Source organism: Macaca nemestrina, chromosome 1 (genome assembly GCF_043159975.1).
Source record: "Macaca nemestrina isolate mMacNem1 chromosome 1, mMacNem.hap1, whole genome shotgun sequence".
NCBI lineage: Eukaryota > Metazoa > Chordata > Mammalia > Primates > Cercopithecidae > Macaca > Macaca nemestrina.
The window spans coordinates 228,683,167-228,704,633 of NC_092125.1; positions in this window are offsets into that span (position 1 = coordinate 228,683,167).

Genomic DNA, 21,467 nt, shown 5'->3' on the forward strand with positions numbered 1-21,467 from the left:
TGGATACCAGGAAGTGAGGATCCTTAGGGGGCATCCTGGAAGCTGGCTCCCACAATGTCTTACCCTGCTCAGGCTCCAGTCATGTGGGCTCCCAGACCTGGGTTTCTGTAGCAGTTGCTGTTTGGCCTGTCTTGTGAGGATGAGGATGTCTTCTTCAGAACCTCAGAAGTTGAATTAGGCTGCTGTGTGCCTTGGTTTGAGTGAGTGTGAAGAGTTTCCAAGATACACAATAATATGGTGGTATTTTCCCTGATAGATTTAGAGAACAAGGTCATCCCCAGCCCTGAAGCAGTTGTCCAAGGCAAAGCTCTGTTCCTAGAGCTCAGTGCTTAGTGCCCGCAAAACACAGGGCAGACTCTGGTATTGAATGAAGACGGAGAAAATCCCGCTGGTTTCAGTTTCGTCCATTGCACCAAGTCCAGGACCTGAGAACTTGCACTCACCTGGGCAAAATCTCTCCCTAAGAAGTTAGTGATGTTTGTCGAATTGGTTGAGAACTCCCCACAGGATGCTGTCTTGTCTTTCAGAGAGCTGCCTGCAGGAGGATGCCATGGTCTGGCTAAGTCTGCTGGAAGCCCCAGTTACCAGGCCTCTTGTGAGATGAGTTTTACTTGTTTCACATGCTTAAAACCGCTTTATCTTGGGTTCTGGGTGCCTCAATGACAGGCTGAGCTTCAACTCTGTCTCTCCACAAAGCCCCCACAGTGTCCTCTGGGAAGGGTCATCCTTCCTGTTCCCATTGTCTCTTGAGATAGAATCCCTTGCGCCTGAAGCTATGTTTCCTGGGGATGGTTCCTATCTCCTTCCCACAGTTACTCAGCCACAGGGTCACCCTCAGCAAGTTGCTGGGCTGAGCTGCCATGGGAGCCGAGAAAGTCGTGCTGCTGAGCCTCTTCCCAGTGCTCCTAAAAGACTGCATTTCCTCTGATTTTGTGTGTTGAAGACCTCTGTGGTATTCCTTGCCATTCATTCACTCGTTCATTTGTTTGTTCATCCAGCCAGTATTTATTGGATGAACACAATATGTTCATCCAGGCACATATTGTGTAAGTGGTGCTGTATAAGTGCCCTGTTGCTGCTGTAACAAGTTAGCACAAGTGTAATGTGGACTTCTTATCTCAGTTCTGGAGGCCAGAAGTCCAAAATGGGCTAGAATCATAGCATAGGCAGGGTTGGTTCCTCCTGGAGGATTTAGGGGAAAACCCATTTCCACACCCTTACCAGCTTCCAGGGGCCACCTGCATCCCTTGATTTGTGACCCCCCCCCATTACTCCAACATCAGTCCGCATCATCACAGCTTTGACCCCCACTCCGGCCTCCATCTTCCTTATGTGCCATTGTGATGACATTGGACCTACCCAGATAATCAAAGCTAACCTCCCCATCCCCAAATCCTTAACTTAATCATATCTGCAAAGTCCCTTTTGCCATGGAAGGTCACATGTTCACAGGCTCTGGGAACGAAGACATGGACATTTTTGAGGGCCACGACTCTGCCCACCATTGGTACTGCCCTGGGGCTGGGATATACAGCCATGAGCAACAAAATGATACAATTCCTGCCCCCATGGGCTTGCATTTTTCTGTAAAACACATTTCTCTCAGCCACATTTTTCTGCCAGAGTGGAGTAGGAAGGGCTGATTGCATAGATGCTGCAATAGTGCTTTCCCATGGAAACTTCCGCAATGGTGGGAACATTCTCTACGATGCCTAATGTTTTAAGCAGCAGTACTTGAAATGTGGCTAGTGTGACGAAGGAACGGAATTGTACATTTCATTTTAATTAATGCCTTTGTAAACTGACGTAACCACAGGAGGCTCCCTGCTTCTGTGCTGGACAGCACAGCACTCGCGTAGCTCTGGAATCTGCCTCACACCTGTGGCTGGCGCAGGAAACTTCTAACCTTTAACCTGCTTCTTAGCGTCGCAGCTCGGCATGCACAGGTTGGCTCTGTTTGCTGGTTCCCAGGGCCTTCCTCTTTTGCTTCTTCCTTTGTTTGCTAGATCAGGCCCTTGTTTTTCTAACATTTTCCTCCAGATTCTATCCGGGAGTGAGAAATACAAAATCAATAAGACCTAAGTCTGCCAAAACCACAGTTTAAACAAATCTTTTCCTCATCACCTTGCAGATTTAGAAATCCAACTCCAGCATCTAATCCCGTCGGGCCGCTGTCCCTGCCGGTTGGGTCTCAATATGTTATCATCCTGCCTGCCCTTTGCATGTGTTTATTTGCCAGCACTTGCATAGCATGGCCCGTATGCCAGGAGTCTTCCTGCAGGCTTTGCAAGTGCTAACTTGTCTAATTTTTAATCAGTCTTGCAACACAAATAACGTCATCGGCCCCATTTTTACAGGTGGAGAAACTGAAGTACAGAGAGGTAAAGTCTCTTGCCCAAGGCTGCAGAGCACTAGGTGACAGAGCCAGGATTTGAACCCAGGCTGTGCGACAGAGGTATGCCCAGGCCCTCACTGACTCACTGCTTCTTCTCTGCTGGACGTCTCCCTAGGCCCCCTTTCCTAAATTTCCCTATCAGGCCCTGGCTGCACCAATACTTACGGCGAGGAGATCCACCTTGTTAAAGCGAACCAAACACAGCCTGAGAAGGACGCCGTACTTGTGTATTTGAGTCCTTGTGGATGAACTGTCACCTAGCTTAACAGACAAAATTGAAAACCTAACTTAATAGTATGCACCTGTAATAATGGCTGAGTGTTGGCCAATCGCAGTCGTCGTACTTCAACCACTCATAGACTGCTGAGCGTTCAAACCATGTTCAAATAAGGCACACGCCGAGCTGTGACCAATCTCACTGTTTCTGGACCTCATTTCTGATTCTTGTATGTCACTTTACCTTTTTTGTCTATAAATGTGTTCTGACCACAAGGCACCCCTGGAGTCTGTTGTGATTCTGGGGGCTGCCCAATTCGTGAATCGTTCATTGCTCAATTAAACTCTTTTAAATTTAATTCGGCTGAAGTTTCCCTTTCATCAACCTGAAACTTACCTCCTTGCCTTCTGCTCAGTGAGCTGCCCAGATTTCCTGTGACTGCCTCCTGCAGCTGCCACTGTCTTCAGAGGAAATGACTCCCAGGCACCTTTGCTGTAACTCTCACCTGTAGCTTGAACAGGTCCTGGGTGGCGCTCCTGCAGGGAGTCATGCCCGTCACCCCCTGTGATTCTACTTCTCCAATTGGTAGGAACCAAGACACCTTCTCTTGTCCCTTGGAGCTGTTTGACCTGAATTTAACTTTTCTCTTTAATAATGGTTTAATATGCTTGAGCCTTACATTGTCCATTTCCCTGCTTCTTTAAGAGCAGATAGGCCAGAATCTCAGTTTCCCCGTTGCATCTGCCTGGTACATTTTCTGAGATCTCCACCTTCCTTGAGAGGAGATGCCTCTGCTCTGCATCTGGAATCCGTGTCTTGCTTCTTTTGCCTTCCTCACAGCCCAGCTGCTGTTCTGAGAGTAATTCTGAGACGTGTTCTCAGGCCACCCCCTTGCCTCCTCAGTCCCTCTGAGCAAACCTGGTTCCCAGAAAGAGAAGGCACGGGCTCTGCCATGCAGTCACTGTCTTCCCAGACCATGGGTTTGCGGGAGGATCTCCTCCCCACCCTCTTCCTAGGAAGGGCACTCATGGTGTCTCAGTCGGCCTCTAGCCATTTCTGTCTTCTGCAGAGGAAGCCACCTCTGGGGACCTCAGAAATCTAACGCCATGATCAGAATTTATGTGACTCATATATCAGGGTCCACTTGAGACTATTGGTTGAAGGTGACTCACAAGGGACCCATGGATTCAAGGTTAGCACCTTGGCAGCCCTCTGTCTCGGCCCTGAAGGGAGTTAGAAATTAATGAAGGAAGAAAGGATGGAAGGAAGGAGAGAAGGAAGGAGAGAAGGAAGGAAAAAAGAAGGAGAGAGGGAAGGAAGGAGAAAGGGAAGGAAGGAGAGAGGGAAGGAAGGAAGGAAATGAAAGAAGGAAGAAGGAAAGAAAGAAGGAAGGAGGGACAGAAGGGAGGAGAGAAGGGAGGAGGGAAGGGAGGAGAGAGGGAAGGAAGGAAGGAAGAACAGGAAGAAATGAAGGAAAGAAAGAAGGAGGGAGAGAAGGAGGGAAGGGAGGAGGGAAAGAGGGAGGAGGGAAGAAAGTGGGGAGAGAAGGACGAAGGGAGGGAAACAATAGTGGCTGGCAGATTCAATCCTGCTTGCGGACTCAGCTCTGACAGCTCGAAGCTGGAGCCTCTTGCCTGCTCCTGATGCCAGCAGAACCCAGATGCTTTTACAGTTGTAAGTCCTGGCTCCCTCGCCTGCCAGTCTGACTGAGCACCACAGTTAAAAGCAGCAAAAAAAAAAAAAAAAGTTTAATCCCCTAATGCCTTAAAATCTGTATACCCACAGATGCTATCATCAAAGCTGTGCCCTCATCATACTGCTAAAAAAGCACATTCCATTCCACCTGGAACTGCCAAGGTCTGCCCTTGCTACAAAATAGCCCCTAGCCTATGGTTAAAGCCTCTATAAGCCGCAGTGACCCGCCAAGGTCAAGATCCAGCAGAGCCCAAGGGCACTCAGGTCCCAGGCCCAGCATGGCTCTCCCAGGCTGCACCCACAAAAGCCAGGTGCCCCTGGAACTAGGGTACCAATGACTTTTCACAAAGTTAGAAACCCACAAGGGTGGCCTCAAGCCACGGGCTTACAGGACTCCAGAAACCTCAATCTCTATCATTTCTGTGTTCCCAGACCCCATTCTTAATGTTTCCTATGTTCCTGGAAGTGCAACAGGCATCTCCATGAGAATTTCAGTGGGTTGACGTAGGACACACCCTCCCCTCCCAAGTTTGGCAAATGGACACAAGAATCAAGTAAATAAAGCGTAAAAGGCAATCGTCTTCATTTTAGACAAGGCTGTTGGGAGGAAGATGACCAAGGAACTGCCAGATGGACTTGCTAATGTCCCAAACACTGGGTCATACCCAGGCCTGGAGCCATCTCCATGGTGTTATTGTGGCCGGATGTGGTGGCTCACACCTGGAATCCCAGCACGTTGGGAGGCTGAGGCAGGAGGATTGCTTGAGTCCAGGAGTTAGAGACCAGCCTGGGCAACATAGGGAGACCCTGTCTCTACCAAAGTCAATCAATAAATAAAATTAGCTGTGTGTGGTGGTGTGCGCCTGTGGTCCTAGCCACTCAGGAGGCTGAGGCAGGAGGATTGCTTGAGCCCAGGAGGCTGAGGCTGCAGTGAGCCATCGTCACACCACTGTACTTCAGCCTGGGCAACAGAGCAAGACCCTGTCTCAAAAGATAAATATCAATCAATCAATCAATTGGTGTTGTCTTAAGCTGCAACATTTATAGTCATTTGTTTCAGTGACAGTAAGAAATTAAACTAAAACTAAAACTCACCCATCAGCTGAGTCACTCCCCCTTTGCCTGGAGAGACGGGGGAGCGTGAGAAGGAAAACAGAGGCCAGGGACGTTCCTTTCATCAGGGTCCTTCTACACAGAGAACAAAATGAGTGATGGAAGGGGGGGTGGGTCTAACTGCTTAAACAGGGAAACTGAAGCCCAGGAGTGTGGTCACCCACCATAGGAGAACACAGCAAGCTGGAAAGAGGGCCCACACCTGACCACGTGGCTCTGTCTGCCTCTGCTGCTAATTATCCCAGGCAGGCAAATAACCTCCCCTTGGGGTTGGCTTCCTAGAGATCGGGACCCGGGAGAGAGGCAGGGCTGTCCTTGTCACCAGGTCAAGCAGACTTGACAACGTGCTCTTCACGCGAGTCTAGCTATTGACTGTCCATTATTCATCCTAACCCATTTCTGCCTCTTGATAGGGTGAGTCAATTCACACCATAAGGACTTTCCCTGCCAAGTGAGCAGGGCATTTTTTTTTTTCCCCATTTAGCAAGAGAGCAGGAGACAGAAATCAAGTTCAAGTCAGTGGCCCGATGTGACCCTGCTGGTCACCCCCACTGCTTCCTCCATGGGCATCTGCATCTGCCCGTAGATGGGGCTTGAGCTTCGCTGAGGTGATGACGTCACCTCTGGCTGCTTTGCTATCTTATCTATTTGTGTATTTGACATGTATTTGATGAGTGCCTGCTACGGTCTGTGGAGATATGGCAGTAAACGGAGCACACAGTCCCAGCCCTCACTGAGCCGATGTTCTCCTGGGAAGGGGCAGAGCAGGAGGATGGGCACACATCATCCAGTGAAATATGCTCAGGTCCTTTGCTGCTGTGAAGCTGGAAGGGTGCAGGTTTGGGTACCCAAAGACCTGGGTTCAAGTCTCCATCTAGCATGAGGAGCTGCATGTTGCTGCTAATTACACTTTCTCCAACTTGGACCAGCAGAACAGCCCATAACCTGGGCGCCTGCAGTACAGCCCTCTCTGCTTCCTTTTCTTACTGTCACCTGCATTCCTGAACCCCCTGCGGTCTTTACCACGACTTAACTGTTTCTCGGGTGTGGTTTTCCTCACCAGGAGTGAAACCCTGAGAGGACCAGGTTTGGTCCACTGTTTATTAAAGGTAAAGATGGGTTCCCAGTGCAGGAAGCACTGACAGTCCTCCCCTCTTTTTCCCTTAAATGTGCACAGAAGCTGTTTTACTTCAGTGGGAAGGATTTTACAGAGAAACACCTTTGGAAACAAATGTTGAGAACGCATTTTTGCAACATGTTTCTTTCTGCATTGGTTCATATTAAACAGGTTTACATATAGAGCCTTAAAACGCAAATGTAAACATGCTTTCTTCAGCACGCATTAAAAGCTGTTTCCTTTCAGTGACTGGAACTGTTTGACAGGGATCCTGCATTTTCTTTTTTACAATAACTACTTTTTTCTTTTTTTTTAAATCAACAAATAAACATTGTATATATTTATAGTGTACAACGTGATGCTTTGATATACGCATCTACTGCGGAATGACTAAGGCAAGCTAATTAACACACATTCTTGGCTGCTGCCTGTGCTGGTTCACCGGCCCCACACTGAGAGGCTGGGGCTGGATCCATCAGGGCCATCAGTGTGCATCTCCCTCTCTGTGACCCTGGGACCTGGAACCGAGCCAGCACCGAGTTGGTGCCCAAAAAATGTTTGTGGACTGCCTGGGTAGGTAGGTACCTGTGTAACCTGGCAGCCGGTGGCAGGTGTGCCACTTTCAGAGGCGAGCAGAGCAGATCCAGGCTCTGGGTCTGAGGGTGGATGGGAGCTGGCCATCTAAGAATGAGGATGCTGTCCCCTGGTGGAGATTGCGGAGGCTCAGTCAGTGTTGGTCCTCCCATCCCTGGTCCCCGCCTGTTCTCACTGCTCCTCTTCACTCCTGGGAGGTGCACCTGCCCCTCGTGTCCGTCCTGACTCTGCCCACATGGGGTAGGTCTGGGAAAAGTACTTGACTTTTCTAAGCCAGTGTCTTTACTCACAAAATGCCCCTGCTGTTCATCTCTCAGGGGCGCCTCAGGGATTAAATGGAAAAATGAAGATGATGTGGTGGGCACTGCATTAGGGGCCTGGGTGTAAGCCTTGCCAGGTGTCAGCAACTTGACTTGAATGTCCTGCCCACCACCCGTGCCTACCCAGGCAAGCGCAGACTCAGGAATGACCTCAGGAGTCACCTTTGGGGAAAGCCTGCCCCATGCCCCCGGGATGCACCGGGTCTCCTTCCCCGGTGCCTGCTGAATGGTTGGGCTCCTGCGGGTCTCTCCTGAGGGTCTGTATTGTTAGCACCTGGCAAAGCACCTGGCACTCAGGTAATGTTGCCCAAAATAAGAATGAGCGAAGGGATAAATTTCCCAGGGGCACTTAGTTTAGGGAAGTAGAGAAATGGGGAGGGGGGAATGAAACCAACACTAGGGCCAGGGCCCCAGGACTTTTGGGGTTCATCAAGCAACACCCAGAAGAGAGGAGGCCAGAGCCAGCCGCTCGGCTCATTTCAACTCAAGGATGAAGGGAAATATGTAAAGGGGACTTTCATGCTTCTTTCTGATTTGCCCCAGTCACTTCCCCAAGGTAGGAAAGCAGTCTCAGACTTTAAGAGCTATCTAGAAAAGACAACTAGGTTTTGGCCACAGTGTTTTCTGTGTCAGCTCAGGAGAATACAAACTTGTCAGGCATCATACAAAAAAGGGATTTAGTCCTTCCTTGCCACATTGCCCCTTATTAGGGGAAACATTTTTCTAGCAAACTCCTATTCATCTTTCAAGACCCAAATCAAATTGCCCCTTCCCTCCACCCCCAACCATGAGGTTCTCTGCATTTCCCAACCCCGCTCAGGCCAAATTTAGTCCCCACATGCTTGTATTCCCCACCACACTGAAAGTCCCTAGAGAACTAGAGGACAGACACTGGATTATTTCGCTTGAATCCCTGGGCTTTTCCTGGGTTAGACTATAGTAGTTGCTGAATAAATGTCTGAATAAATGGATATTGCTTTGTGCCTTTCACGTTGTACTTGAAGGGCACCACGCGGTTCCCCTTCCGTTATCGTGGTTCTTGCTGATTTGATATTTAAAAGCCTTGTCCCGGCCCTCTGCTTCCTGCATGTGCCCACACTCTTGGCCCCTGGGGGATGCGGGACCGGGCCCCTCTGAAGCCGGCCCTGGGGTCCCCTGTATACACTCCTATGCACAGAGGCCTGGAATGCATAGCCAGGATTGATTTTTGTCTTTCTGCTTTAGGTTGCGATTGATTTTCTCAGGCAGAGGCTTTGCACTTAATGAAGTGAGGGCCGCTTGGCTCCATCCGAGACAGGATTACGTGCAAGGACAATTACCCTTCTGGTGACAGCTTCTCTTTTTTTTTAAAAAAAACTATATAATGCAATGAAAATAACTCAGCTGATGGGCGCGATGTGTTAAGAAGTGGTTGTGACTCGGAGGGGGCTACTTGTAATTTTCCCACCACCTGGGGAAGACTTTGGTAAAAGGATTGCATTATGATGACGATGATTACTTTGTAAACTTGGGAGAAATGTACAGTGATGACTGAGAAACAGAAGGATGAAGTGTTTAACTTAGCAGGAGAAAGTTTCAGATTTGTTTTCCTTCCAGCTCCACAACGTGGAGAGCTCCACAATGACTGCGGTCCATTCCCGGGATTTATTTACAGAACTTCCCTGAGGAGAGGGGACTGAGCAGCTTCTCCGCTTCCGTGACCCTGAGGGCTTCCAGGTGATCTGTGCTTCCAGCTGCCCTTCAGAGGGCATTTCCAGCTGCCCTTCAGAGGGAGCTCAGCTGCTCTGCACCAGGGTTTCATTAGCCCCTCAAGTTGGCAGGTGATTAAACAGATATTATTAGAATTATTCTGTTTCCAGAAATACCAAGAGAACTAGCTCTCAAAATTTCTCTTCTCATGTTTAATGAAGGGCTAATGTCCCTTGGATCTGTTTTCTTGAAGGCCTACTGGGAGTCCGTCCCTAAACCTGGTGACCATTCATGCTGGTTCACTGAGAGTTATCCAGGTGTTGGCAATGCCAGTCCCACATGCCAGGAAACCCCTTAGTCCCAGGCAAATTGTATCGGTTGGCCACTCTAGCCCAGACTCACACAGGCCTCTTTATGAGGAAGAAAGAGAGAGAGAGAGAGAGAGAAATAAAATAAAACAAAATTCCATCTGAATGGACTTCCTCCTTAACCAGGGCTCTTATAAAATTTAACCTGAGCGACTGTTTCAGGCCATGACGGGAAGTGGAGGTCAAATATGCCTCATGATGCCTCTCCAGCATGAACATCAACACAGACTTTAGGTCTGATAAGAAACATTTACAATCCATTCTCTCTGAAGCCTAGTACCTGAAGGTTCCCTCTGCAAATAAAAACTTGCATCTCTCAAGCCTTTATCTTAACCTGGACATTCCTTTCTATTGAGTTTCTCTAGAGAAGCTCAACTAATTGTCAACCAGAAAATTTTAAAATCTACCTATAAGCTGGAAGCCCCCGCTTTGAGTTGTCCTGCCTTTCCGGGCCAAACCTATGTATTTTTAAAATGTGTTTGATTGAAGTCTCATGTCTCCCTAAAATGTAAACAACCAAGCAGCACCCGGACCACCCCGGGCACCTGTTCTCAGGATCTCCTGAGGGCTGTGTCAGGGACCATGGTCACTCATATTTGGCTCAGAATAAATCTCTTCAAATATTTTACAGAGTTTGACCCTGCTCATCAATGAGAGAGAGAGAGAGAGAGGGAGAGAGAGAGAGAATGACTTGTAGGTAATTCTTGTTGTAGGACTTTCTCCTTAGTTCAGCTAAAAGCCAGGTTCTTGTCGCATAGCCATTAAATATTAGGCTCACAGACACATTGAAGGGTGATAAAAATGGAATTTATTGGGCAAAAAGGAAAAACAAAGGAAAGAGGGAGTCTCAATAAAGCGAGAGTCCTGCTAGCTGGTTCCGCCTCACAGATTGAGTCCCAGGTGCTACCCAGGAAGAGGAGGGGCCTGGCTCCTCCCCGTTGCAAATGGCTCGAACTTCCAGAGGTTCCACCCCAGTGTGTGCTCCTCCCAGTGTGCAGGCCGGTCACAGGTTCTCCGGGGGCCCCTTTATACTTGCTGTCTCACTCGGACACCAGGCGCAGGCAGCAGGGAAGGAAGGCAGGGCCGAGGGGGCAGCAGAAAGCCCCCCACTGCCCACTCCTGTCTCAAATGCATCCACGGAACAGCCAAGCATCCTTCAAATAAAAATACACATTTTAAAGAACTCGGGTTGTGTAGGGCCTCATGGGTAAAGAGAGCAAGGCGGAGTGTGTGTGGCCACGGTCATCCAAAGCGGTAGGTTTAAATATCAGGAGATTCACCGAAAAGTGGCCTCTCAGCTCGGACCCCAGTCCCCAAGAAAACTGTCCACCAAGCTTTGTAGGCTTTCTTCTTAGGGTCCTTGTCACACACCGGGAAAGATTAGGCTCGCAGACACTTTGAAGGCTGAGAAACATGGAATTTACTGGGTGAAAAGGAAAAAAAAGGAAACAGGGACTCTCAGCAAAGCGAGGGTCCTGCTAGCTGGCTTCCCGCCTCACCGATTGAATCCACAGTGACAAAACCCAGACAGGAGGGGCCAGGCTCCTCCCCACTGCAAACAGCAATGGACTCTTCCCAGCACACAGGCTGGTTGGAGGTTCTCCGGGGACCCCTTTATACCTGGCTGTCTCAGTAGGATTGCATCACCCACGCGCAAAGGAACTGCTGGGCCTGGACCCCTGTTCTCCTGACTGTCCTTGGTGTCTTCCGGAAACCTGAGGCCTTTCTTCTGGCCCAGGAGCACATGCTGCCCCTGGGCTGTGCTGTCTGACCCTCGGGGTGAGTTGGGACCAGGTGTCATTTTCCCTCCCCAACTCCCCCATGCTGTGATCCCAGGTCAACATGAACTCATCTGCTAAAGAAATGTGCCCCGCGGCGCACTCTGAAGATGGTCCATTTGGGTTTACCTGAATTCTTCAGTGGCATTGAACAAGTGACTCTGATGCACCCCCAGAAATCCCACAGAAGTTGGTGGGTGGCTCTAGCCCCTAGATTTGTGTTATCATTTATGGGGGCTGAGACCTGTTGGGAGAACTGGCTGCAAACAGGCGAGCCAGGAACTGCTGGGCAAACCAGGCCGAGCCGGTCGCTCCATGAAATTCCTGATTACTCTTACAGATGAAGAAACAGATGGTCAGAGAAGTTCCCAGCTATCTGACTCTCAAACTTGTGCTCCTTCCAGTGTCTCTTGACTGAGGGGACTAGACATCACCTTGTGAGTATCAGGACAATGAGTATTTGAATCAAGACAGAAGTCTGGGCACAAGGCCATGGGTGTGTTAGGCTGGGAAGTAGGTGGCAGGTGTGCAGAGGTGGTTACATGGCCAAACGCCCCATACTCTTGGCACATGGCTGGTTTTGTTCTTAACCATTGCCAGGCCTTGCCTGTATCTTTGGGCATTCCTCAGCACCCTTGGTACTCATCCTCTCGGTCCTCTCTTCACCAAAGACACTGAAGAGCATTTGCGATCTGCCTTGAAGATATTGGCTCTGAGAGTTACCGACTTTCTTAAAATGAGAGTCCCAAAGATGGAATGGCCTATGGTATGGTTGAGAGCTTTTGAGGAGATTGCACCAATTGGAGTCCTAATTAATGTTTGTTTTATGATGTTCCAGGGAATGATTGCTCGATAAGATAATGCAAATAGAATTTTTAAAAAGCGTATGTTCAATTTAAACAGTGGGCACAAACAGATGCATTGCAACGTAGCTTGGTAGACGATGTTATTATAAGAAGCAATATTGTTGTTCGTGCAATCTGTGCTTGGAAATCATTTCATTAATTGTAAACAGACACCACAGGGTGTCTGACTTCCAACTCTCTGCAAGAACACGGGGTCAGAGAGGAGAAAGTCCTTTAGGCAGGAGGCCCCATGAGCAACTTCCCTAGAGGCAGAGCTGGGAGGCGTCCCTCCAGCTCCCTGGACTTTGTCAGGAATGGAGTGGGACTCTCTGGACTCAGGCCAGGGATGCCAGGGTCTTTGGCTGAATAGGGGCCAGAGCATCCCATGGAGAAGAAGCCCAGAAGCATCCCACCTTGGAGCATCCCATTATTGGGGAGTAGAGGGGCTCCGGGTTCTCCATGAGGTTTTGGAGGATGTGCAGTATTAAATTTTCCAATTACAGCTGTAACGAGGAGCACAGCTATAGTCACTTAAACCACACATATTTATTATTGTGTAGTTCTAGAGATCAGAAGTTCAAAATGGGCATGGCTGGGTGGCAACCACGCTGTTGGTGGGGCTGTGTTCCTTCTGAAGCTACTAGGGGAGAAGTCATTTCCTCACCTGTTCCAGCTACCAGAGGCCACCCGCATCCCTGGGCTTGCAGCCCCTTCCTGCATCTGCAAAGCCAGCAACCGCCAGCTGCGTCCTTCTCACGCTGCTGTGTCTCTGGCTCTGACTCTCCTGCCTCCCTCTTCTACCTTTAAGGACCCTTGTGTTGGGCCCACCTGGATAATCCAGGACCATCTCCCCAGCTCAAGGTCAGCTGATGAGGAAGCTGAATTCCCCTTTGCCATGGAACCAGATACCTTCACGGGTCCTAGGGACTAGGACGTGGACATCTTTGGGGGCTACTATTCTGCCTGCCACAGATGGAGAGCACGTTTTGCCTTTGAACATATGAATGTGCTTCTATCTAGCTTGCTTTTTCATTTCTATCTTTCTATTTTTAAGAAAAGAGATTGCATTGTGAGTTATACCTGATGTAAATGACGAGTTGATGGGTGCTGACGAGTTGATGGGTGCAGCACACCAACATGGCACAAGTATACATATGTAACAAACCTGCATGTTGTGCACATGTACCCTAGAACTTAAAGTATAATAATAATAATACTACTACTAATAATAATAAATAAAAGAAAAGAGGCACGGAAGAAGCTGGAGCCTGGGGAACCTGTGGCTGGGTCTCAGCTTCTTGCTACCTCCTGGGTCAGCCCGGGGCTGGGCTCACTCAGCTTTGCTGAGCTGCAGATTGCTGCTGCATCCACAGCCATGAAGTTATTTGTCCCAACTGTCCCATGGTGCCACCCTGGAGGAAAACAAAACAAGAAAGGAGATGTGCAAATGCTTCAGAGAGAACAAATGCTATCAAATAAAACATGGTCTTGCTCCTGGTGTGTCTGACATCGAGTCATTTTAGTGCGTTGTTTCCAAAGCCCAAATTCCAACTTGCACTCAGCAGGGGTAAGCTAACAGGTCTGGAAATACCTGTTCCCATCTGCCTTGCCAAATCCCACCCTGGGGTGGGATAGGCGATGTTTGCTGAGTGACCCTTTTACAGAAGAACTGGCCTTCGCCCTGTAGGAGGCTACCCCAGTTCTTCAGTTGTGCCTTGTGTGGACAAGGACTCACAGGCACATTTTCAGGCTTTTGGCCTCATGACATTTCCCAAGAGGGGAACATTCTGGAGATGAGGCCACGCTTCATTGCCCCAGCGGCTTCATTTTTGAAACTCGAATCCAGGAGATGCCCTTTAATGAGTTTTGACAATGTACAACTGGCACCCCTATCAAGACATAGGACATTGCCAGCACTCTAGAGAGCCCCTCCTGCCCCTTTCTCCTCAATCCCCCAGGGAACCCGTGGCCTGAATTTTTAAAATTAGAGATTCATTTAGCTTGTTGTGGAACTTCATCGAACTGGACCCGTCCAGCCTGAACTCTTGTTCTGGCTTCTTGGGGCCATCATCGTGGGTTTGAGATTTCATTGGGGGCGTCATTAGTTGGTTCCAATTTTATGAACACACTGCGGTTGGTTTATCCATTCTCCTGTGGATGAACTTCTGGGCTATTTCTAGGTTAGAGCTGCTATAAATAAAGATGCTATGAACATTTGTGTTAAAAAAAAAAAAAGCCACAAGAGTTTGCATGGCTGTCTGCACCTCATACATGTGCTCACCAGCTTATGAGAGGGGCCCCTGTGTCTATGGGATGCCCTGTGTGCTCTGTGTTGTTCTGGTTGCAGAGCAGGCCTGGGTCCTGATTCTCCCTCCTTCTGCCACCCACAGCTTCACCCACTCTGCTGCGATGAGAGGGGCTGGACACCAAGAGGGTTCCTCTGCACAGCAGACAGGCATGGAGCCTAATGGATTTCAGCATCCAGACTCCCGCCACCTGCACCCCTGTCTTGTCCCATCCCTGAGCTCTGGGCCTCCCTGGCTCCTGTGTTTGTTAATATACTGATGAGCCCTGGAATTGCCGCTCCAGGCACACTATTTACTTAACAATGTAACAGTAATTGTAGGATAATTGTGCTGCAATGAAAGAACAGTCAGGGTCTGTTCAGTAACTGGATAATAAAAACCAGGGTTTATGGGTTCTGCTCCTGGGAAGATTTATGGCCTTAATATTGCATTATGTAACAAATCATCTCCAGTTCAGTGGGGCTTGGGATTTGCACTGAGACCCTCAGCCAGCAGATGGTAACCAGGGAGTGGGAAGAAAGAGCAATTCATGCAGTTTGTTTGGTTCCTCCACCCACAGCCAAGATCTGTGAGTTCAAACCTTCTTCATATTGGAGATGAAGAGGAAGTCAAGGAAGAGCCTCGCTGCATCTTCCCGCTCCTCCTGGCCTCTGCCATGCATTTATAACACACAACAGGGTGTCTAGAACCCTTTCTGATGACAGCCTGGAGGAGCAGTGCAAACTGGGGTGCTGACTTTCCGGGCCCCACAATGAGCCCTGACATCTACAAAGAGCTACGAATCTTTAAAGGGCTTTTTGTACTGACAGATCAACTTCTTTCAAATGTCAGAGCTCGCAGGGCCTAGGATATCATTGATCGATACCCCCTACAGCCATACTTAAACCAGCCAACACTCCCTCCAGAGAGCCCATACCATAGCAGGACCCCTCTCAACCTGGAGCTTGCTATGGGCCAGCAAACTCCGTCGACCCCTCTGTCCTGCCAATAGTCACCTGGTCAGCTGTGCACACTACTGCCTTTGTGTGCTGATTCCAGGGCTGAGGCAGGGAAGCACAAGGTGAACTGGAATCTCTGACTGCATTAGAGAGTAAAGAAGTGCTCAAAGAATGATCAGCTGTCAAAAGACAAGGACACAGGAAATGGCTTGTGGGGGGCTGCTACTGGCCAAATACGGGACAAATTGAGCATCAACATAAGTAAAAATTGTAATGGATTATAGCCCAATGAATAAAATAAAGCCAATGAATGCACATTTATATAAATAAATGAATGAATACATAAACAAACTGAGGAGGAGAAGCTCTCTTTACATTAAAATCCCACCTAACAGAAAAGAAAGGATGCAGGATGTCATTAACGGGCACTTGATATGGTTTGGCTCTGTGTCCCCACCCAAATCTCATGTTGAAGTGTCTGTGTGCCCACCCAAATCTCAAGTTGAATTGTAATCCCCTGTGTTGGAGGAGGGACATGGTGGGAGGTGATTGGATCATGGGGCGGAGTTCCCTTTGCTGTTCTCATAATAGCGAGTTCTCACAAGATCTGGTTGTTTGAAAGTGTGTGGCACCTCCCCATTTGCTCTCTTCCTCCTGCTCCAACGATGTGGGGTGTGCTGACTTCTTCCCCTTCCACCATAATTGTAAGTTTCCTGAGGCCTCCCTCAGCCATACTTCCTGTATAGCCTGTGGAACTGTGAGCCAGTTAAAACTCTTCTCTTTATAAATTACCCAGTCTCAGGTATGTCTTTATAGCAGTGTGGGAATGGACTAATATAGCAGCTGAAACCAGTGGGTGAAAGTTTGACCACGAACAGGGTATTTACAGAGAATTAAAGTAAATCTTTGCAAATTATTTATTAATGATGAAAACACAAAGAGTAACTTCAGAGTGGAGGTGACTGGCACACGCAACCTTAACCAGGAGATCAAAGCTCTGCCGATGTGGGAGGGAGTGTGCCTCCTGATCCCAGGCAACGGGGAGCAGGCAGCACCATCCTGGACATCCCTGATGGACAGGCACAACCAGAGCCTGGTGATGTGAAAACACAAACACGCAGACACTATGGCTTACTCCAAAGGTAATTGGCCTTGACACTCCAAAATGTCAAGATTGAGAAAGAGAAAATTCTGAGGGGATGGATACTCCCCATCCCCAAACGTGATATCTTGGGAAATTTTCTGTTTATTCTATATGTAGTAGATGCGGACCATGGTTTTTTCTTGATCTTTCTTTATTCCTAGGAAGGAATTATTTCCAGGTCTCAACTGGCTGCTTCTTATAGTTTGCTGAACATAATTCCCATGCTGATGATGCATTGCTATGGTTTGAATGTTTGTGCCCTGCAAAACTCATGTTGAAATTTATTGCCTTTGGAACAGTATTAAAAGGTGTGACCTTTAGGAGGCAATTAAGCCATAAGGACTCCACTCTTATTGGTGGGATTGGTGTCATTATAAACGGGCAAGTTCAGCACCCTCTTGCTCTGTCTCTGGCCCTGTTGCTTTCTGCCCAGGGACAATACAGCAAAAAGCCCCCACCAGATGCTGGCACCTTCGTATTGAACTTGCCAGCCTTCAGAATGATGGGGAAATACATTCTGCTCATTATACATTTTTAAAAAAGAAAGATGAATAAGCTTTATAAAGCTGCATAAGCTCTATAAAACATCATTGTACCTATAGCCAACAATAATGTATTGTACACTTAAACATTTGTTAAGAGGGTTTATCTCATGTTGTGGTCTTACCATAATAAAAATGAGATATTGTCTAAAGAAAAAGAGAAACAATTATAAGAAACTACTTTAGACTGAGGAAACTTAGAGAGACAGGGAAACGTAAGGAAATGTGTGATCCTGGATCTGAGGTTGGACCCAGAGATGAAATGTGATTTTGTCCAATGGATTCTACCCTTGTAGTATATCAATATTGATTTCATGATTTTGATAATTAGGCCATGGCTCTGCAAGATAATATTTTTGTTGTCAGGAAAAATGGCGGGGTAGGGGCAATGACCAAGCAAAAGGGACTAAAGATGAGCCACCAGCCAGTCTGGGTGAAGGACCCATGGGAGTTTCTTGCATGGTCCTTGCAACTTTTCTGCAGGAGTGAAGTCAGAGCCATGTCAAAGGTTTGGACAGAGAAAGCTGGCAGAGCAAATTTCTATGTGTGGCATTGGCACGAAACACATGTGCCCCAGTCCCCACTGGTCTCAGAAGGAAGAGAAACATGTGGAGTGGATCTGAACCAAATGCAATTGCTGTCTGGCCACAGTGAGCCAAACAGAATACGCCTGGGTGTGCCAGAGCCAGCCCTGGGTCAGAAGCAGGTGCATGCCCAGCCTCTGTCGCATGGTGGAGCAGCCCAAGCAGGCTTTCTGGGGCAGGTGGTCTTGAAAATTGCCAAAGAACAGGATGCCCAGGAGCTGTCAGCTGAGGATGGGGAAAGCTGGCAACCTCCTTGAGGGTACAATCTGTTTGGTGCTAAATTCTGAGCTGTCCTTTTGCACCAACATTTCCCTTCCAATTTACCTTCTGACATGGAAGGAAGCAGGAAAAATATGGTTTATTCCAAGCACCCTGGGTGGGCAGACGGGTGGCTGTGCTTTATGCTATTTTCCCAGTATGTTAATGCACATCTGTGGAATGGTTCCCCCTGCACACAACCCCATGGTTGTGGAAGCAACTGCAATTGTTCTTTCGCTTTTCTTTTTCTTGCTTGCTTTTTTTTTCCTTTTAATTACTTCCCTAGTTAGTGGCCTGGCAATTTTGAAATGCCATCAAACGCAGAAATTCGAGAGGTCCCTGAGGAGGATGGGAGTGCAACGAGCTTCTGGAGGGAGGCTGCAGCCTGGGTAGAGGTTAGCGAGTCAGGGAGGCTATGTCCTGCGTGGAGGCTGTGTAGGGTCACGGCAGGGAAGTGCCAGAGACGCAACCTCAGTGACCTTGTCCAGCTAGAGTTGAATCAGCACAACTTCCCCTAGAGCCTGAAGGGAGATACATAAGTGAAACTCAAAGTTAGGAGTCCAGGGACAGAGGAAGCCTGGTTGAAAGACCAGCGAGAAGAGTCCCTCCTGTCCAGCCCTGATCCTGACTCTGCGCACCTTCAGGCACCATGGTGATCAGGGATGCATCGTGGGGTCACCAAACACCCAGCTCATTTGTCTAGAGCTCTGGGCACCGGGGATGGCCATGCTTCTGTTGCCTCCGTTCTTGCTGGTGAGAGGGGCAAGGAGTAAAACAGCCTTCATGCTAGGCAGGAACTGGAGAGTGTGCCCGCATCTTGCTGGGCTGGCCGCCTTGGGATCTTCCTGTGGGTCAGGCATTCTGATCGGGGTGGTGGTGGGCAGGCCACAGAATCCAGCCCCCAGTGTCTCCTGCACCAGTGACTGAGCAAGTCTCTGTGCCCGGCACTGGACTGGACACGCTGCAAACCACGTTAGTCACTGGACTGGACATGCTGCAAACCACGTCAGTCACTGGACTGGACACGCTGCAAACCACGTTGTCAGGACGTTCCAGACAATAGAATTCACAGGATGCATGCATATAGACAGATTTATTATAAGGAATTGGCTCCATGCTTCTGGAGGCTGAGGAGTTGGAGATCTGCAGAGGGCAGGCTGGGGAGCCAGGAGACCCAGTGGTGTGGCTCCAGCCTGAAAGCTGGCAGCCCTAAGAGCCAGGAAGCACTGATGTTTTCATTCAAGTCCAAAGGCAGGGAAATGCTGACAGCCCAGTTGAAAGGCAGACAGGCAGGAGGAATTCTCTGTTATTCAGAGGTGGGTCAGACTTGTTCCTCCAGCTGATGGAATGAGGCTCACCCCAGTATAAAGCACCATCTGCTTTATTCAGTCAACTGATTTAAATGTTAATCTCATCCGGAAACACACTCACAGAAACACCCAAAATAATGTTTAACCAAATGACTGGGCACCCCGTAGCCCAGTCCCGTTGACACACAAAATTGACAGTCACACACACACATTATTTAGACTCTGCACAGCAACTCTGCCTGGGTTCTCGGGGTTCTCATTTTGCAGACATGGAGCCTTGGAGAGGTGAAGAAAATGGCCCAGTATCACAATACCAGGAAGTGGCCAAGCAGGATTAGAACCTGGGTGTATCTGACTCCAGATTTGCTGACAGATGATGCTCAGGATCCTTGGGTGGAGTTGCAGCTGCCATTATCCAGAGTTCCCTGTGCTTATGGGGCTGCGTTTTCCAAGCCAAACAAGTTCTCCTGGTCTTAAGTGATGCACTGCTTGACCCTGCATGAGTTTTATTGCTATGGGATCAAATGACCTCAAACTTAGCGGCTTAAAACAATGCAAATTTTTCGTTTTGCAGTTCTGGAGTCCAGAAGTCCAATGCCGGTCTCAGGGGGTCTCACAAAACATGTCTCAGGGCTGTGCTCCTTCTGGAAGCTCTCATGGGGAATCTGTGATCTTCCTTGGCCCATGGCCCCTCCTCCATCTTTAAAGCCAGGAGTGGCCACTGAGCTCTTCTCACATCACATGCTCTGACCTCCTCTCCTGCTTCCCTCTTCTCCATGTAGGGACCCTCATGATTACACGTAGGTCCTTCTCCATTTGGGACCTACTTGGATCATGCAGGATCATCTGCTTGTGTGAAGGTCAGCTGATTAGCAGCCTGAATTTTCTGTTGCCATGTAATGTAACATATTCTAGGATTCAGGGATCAGGATATGGACATTTGGCGGGAGTAAGGGGTGGGCATTCTGCCCACATAGGCACTGGGACAGATTATTTATTTTATCTTGGGACTTTCCATGAATGCTACAGCCTCGTGGCTACTATGCATGATTTCAAATGGGGTTCGTCTGTGTTGTCATATGGAGTCCCTGGGCCCTGCAGAGGTAGCCCTCTCATGTGGGGTCTTCCTCTCTCCCTCCATCAGGTCTTCCAGGGCTCTGGGGGTCCAGAAAAAAAAGGCACAGCATGGTGGGGGAGTAGAGGTGGGTGGGCAGGGAAGTGACCACAGCAGGTGTCAGGATAACAGGTTTTGGAGGCTGACTGAGCAAGATTCTTACTCTGGCGCTGTTCTCTCCCGGCTCCGCCTTTCTTAGCTTCAATTTCCAGACGGGGGAGTGGGGAACAACATCAGGGGCTGCTGAGCTTGTGAGTTTTATGCACCTTAAGTACTTCACTGAGGACGACAAGAACATCCTGAGGCCACAGGGGAGGAGCTTCCTGCTGCAATGTGAGGCCTGGAGGAAGGGGAAGGGCAGGAGACACAGGAGGGGAGGAGGGGCCAGCAGCAGAGATGATGCTTTGGTGTCCTCCACCCTCTATAGTGGGCAGGCTGGATGCCCCATGAAGGAAAATTGTGGAGGTGCTGGAGATGTTTAGTATCTTGGTTGTGGAGATGGTAAAAACAAGTGTAATGCTATGTCCAGCTCAATAACATGTACAAATTGAACATGTGCAATTATTTTGTGTATCAGCTGTACCTCAATAAAGCTAAAGAAGAAAAGAAGAGAAAGCATTTTCATGGAGAAGACCCCCTAGTGCTGTGCCAGCCTCACTGAGGGCACAGGATTTCAGTTAGACTCAGAGCAGGCCCACAGACCAGCACTGCACAGCAAATGATGGGTTCTTCACCTGCAGGGGCTGTTAACCCCACTCTCACTATTCACCCTACTGAGTAAATGTGAGGTGACTTGAGGTCCAGAGGGTGGCCTCACTGTCCCAAATCCCTCTGTCCTGATGCTCCATTCCTGTATGTGAGTGTTGACAACCCACAAGATCATATGAGCAGGACATCGAGCAGGTGAGCTGCCCAGAGGCAGGTGCGGGGGTGAAAGGGCACTGGATGCAGCCCAGGGCACTTGGCCACACCACATTAGCAAGATGGGGGGCAGGAGCAGAGCATGAGATGACCTGCCATCCACACCCTGGGAAGGCCTCTGTGTGGTTGTGAGGGACAGCCATGGAGCACACATGAACTTCTTGTGGCTGTCAAAACAAATGACCAAAACCTGGAGACTTAATAGAAGTGGATTGGCTC